The following is a 3,482-nucleotide window of genomic DNA, read 5'->3' as shown; positions in this document are numbered from 1 at the left end:
CTCCCAAATGGAATGGGTAGAAGAGAGGGTTTTTGGGCTTGTCATAGAGTGTCGGGATTTTCCAAGATCGTTTAGGTTTTATTTTTATTTATTTACAATCCTATTCGTCATGATTTATTAAAAACATTTCATAAGATAAATTATTTATTAAGGCATAACATACCTTTTTAAAATTCCATTTATATACAAGTTCACATACCTCACGGGGAAATCACTCACACACGGCCGAAGGTGTATTTTTAGTGAATCACTCGAGAGCGGCATGGAACTTATTTCTACCATAAGGTTGCCAAGCAATCAGTCCTCCTCCTTTTTAACTTTATACCATTGTAAATATCAAGAGGACTTTTTGGGTGAAGGGTTAGGCTTGGGCTAAAGGTGGGTGGTTGGGTTAGTGGTTAGTTGAAAAGGGTGAAAGGCGTAAAAAGCTGTCGGTTTGCGTAAAACATTTTGTTTTTGTGACTTTTTATTTTTAATGAAGTATTTATTCAAACAAGCTTTTGTTTGAGGAGCTTTGTTTGTTTATTTCCAACTTCATCATCAATATATATATATATATATATATATATATTAGAAGAGTCACACGAAAACCAAGCCTTAAAAGTAAGGGGTAAAAAATGAAAAAGGGGTTTTGGTGGGTAAAAGGGTTTTGGGTTAGAAATGAAAAGGTTTAGGCTCAAAGGGGTTAACTAGGGAGAATTTTTGGGTAGGTGAAAAGAAAAATGAAAATAATGGTGTTGAAAGAAAAAGGGTTAGTCCTAATGCCTCCATCATTTACTTACTTGGGTTTAAGTTGGTATGGACCGGGAATGAATTATCGTGGCAAGTTCTAGAGTCGTAAGAACCAAGTGGCTATTAACACAAGAAACGAAAAATGAGCATTTAGCGTAAAGATGTATATTTGTATGCTCAATAAAGGCTCAAAACTCACTTTTGTGGTAATGGGTTTTTACGTGATCAAGTATATATAATCAAATTTTAACTAAGCTTGTCATGCCGTTTCATAATTTTCTTATGTTGGTTCTTTTTATCACGACGCTATCGGTTGTAAATTTGTAAAAATATAACCTTGTTAGAATTAGAATTTCCAACTTAAACTTAGACAAGTAAAAAAATTGAAAATTTAAAAAAAAAAAATTGGGGTGATTAGCGGTTCCAATAGAGTTTTGTGTAAGGCTTGTTATTAGGACTTGCAAAATTCAAGGTTTTAGCATCCCCCCTGGCACTTAAATTACACATTGTCCTCAATGTGTCCCAAAAATAAGTTTTTAGGTTGATGGAATGTGTAAAATGGTGTTAAAAGCAAAATTTTATGTTACTGGCAGTCTGGACAAGGCCCCGTGTAGGTCGGACACGACCCCGTGTTCAACTGCCAGTAATGAAAACTTACAGAAGATGGACACGGGGGCGTGTTGGCTGGGCACGACCCCGTGTCTGGCAAAAAATCTGCAGAAAAATAAACAAACAGCAGGTCTGGGAGGTGGGCACGGGGGCGTGTCGGCTGGACACGACCCCGTGTGGAGTGTCTGCAAGGCTGAACTCCGGTTTTCATGTCCTGGCTTTATTAGTGCTAATGTTTAGCACTCTAAGCCTCAATTGTACCTGTTTTATCAGTAAATACCACACCAAGCAATACCAAACGTCCTAAATTACCAAGTTAATCATCCAAACCATAAAGTAAAAAGAAAATAAAGCAGAAAAATAAAAGTAAGTCAAGGAAAGTAAATTGTCTAACACTCGGCACGCAGGCCGTCAATTGTTTTGATAGATAAAAGGGGACTTTAACCTGTGGGCTCACCATCAACCCGCTCCTGCTCCTTCTTCACCCTCCTAATCCATGTCCTCATCACTGTCATCACCTCCTTCCCCATGACCCGCCTTATATTCCCGGATACTCCCGATGTCGTCTTGGATATCGGTGATGTTTCGTTCGATAGCTCCGACCCGGTGGTATGTGTTGTTGGCAAGGTTGTATGTGTTCCTGGTGCACATAAGGTTTTCCTACAAAAGATCATGTAAACTTTGAAAGTTAGGAAAACCACCTCCTTGGGAGGAGGATTGGCCCGGATCATCATGGGGTTGATACTGGTAGTGGGGAGGTGGAACGTGAAGGACTAGTGCCTCCTGTGGGTTCCATGCATGGCCTTGCATCCTCTGAAAGCTCACTGATCTGTCTTCCGCCTCATAGATTAGGTTCATGGCGCGGCAAATGTGTATATCGATACGTCCCGACCATGGGCTCCTTTCAAAAGACCTAGGAATGTGCGTGAAGTGCTTGAAGAGGCGGTACACCCATCCCCCAAAGAAGATAGGGGTTGGTGCACGAGCAAGCCGGTTCACATGCATGTTTCGAAGCAGGAGATACGGAACATCGAGGGGCCTTCGGTTGTGGATGCAGTGAAGGACTAACAAATCTCTTAACCCAACAACGCCGCTACTGTCGTGTCTTTGACTAAGAGAGTAAGTGAGGAGCCTATGAATATAGCGATAAAGCGGGTCCCTCAGCTTAGTACTCTTTGTGCTGCTTGAGTTGTAGTATCCTTCACCAATCTGGGCCCACGCGGCTTGGCACTTGTTTTCATCCAAATCTCGTAATCCCCCGGTGTTTTCCTCATTTCCCGAATCTTCCTCCGTATACAGTCCCACTATTGCCCCGAATTACGCCATAGAGATCGAGTATCTCGTCCCACCACATCGAAATGTAACCCCCTCATTGTCAAACGGGTCACACCTTGAAGTGAAGGTGAAAGTACTGTTGTCACACCCCCAAAATCCACACGCGGAGTATCACCACTTGGAGGCGTGACTGACCAGGATCAAGCCACCAATCATATTGAACATTAAATGTAAATAGCAAACGTAATTGTAATTTAACCAAACCAATATGAAAGGTGTTTCAAAACACAAGTATAATCTTAAAGTTTAGCGGAAGCATAAAAATAAACCCAACATAACCATAAGTATGTAATGTCTTAAACGTTTAACAAAGCATTCACGATCCTTGTCCACAACGACCGCGCCTCCCAGTACAAGCTCCTAGCGTACCTAACGACCTGCAAGGCATGTAACAGAGAGTCAACAACTAGTTGAGCGAGTTCACAGTGGGTTGTTTAGTAATAATGTTCTTTTCATAAATCGTTTGTTTGTCTAGTAACCCATGTATCGTTATTAATTACATCGCGGCCCTCCAGGCATGCGTGCGAAGATTTGTGGGGGTTTCCCATGTATTGTAGACTAGTTTTTATTTGTATCGCGGCCCTCCAGGCATGTGTGCGAAGATTAGTATAAGTATCGCAGCCATACCAGGCATGTGTGCGAAGAACAGTATCAGTATCGCGACCATTACAGGCATGTGTGCGAAGAGTAGTGGGGGTTTCCCCAGGTATCACTAGTCTAATAGTAATTCCCATAACCATGAAAGTACAATTCATCAACCAGATCCCATTCCCTACCCCGGGAATCCCATGCCTTAGTAAGAGTGT

The sequence above is a fragment of the Helianthus annuus genome, chromosome 14 (genome assembly GCF_002127325.2).
Source record: "Helianthus annuus cultivar XRQ/B chromosome 14, HanXRQr2.0-SUNRISE, whole genome shotgun sequence".
In the NCBI taxonomy this organism is placed as follows: Eukaryota; Viridiplantae; Streptophyta; class Magnoliopsida; order Asterales; family Asteraceae; genus Helianthus; species Helianthus annuus.
The sequence above is the reverse complement of the archived record's forward strand: the minus strand, read 5'-3'. Positions refer to the sequence as shown.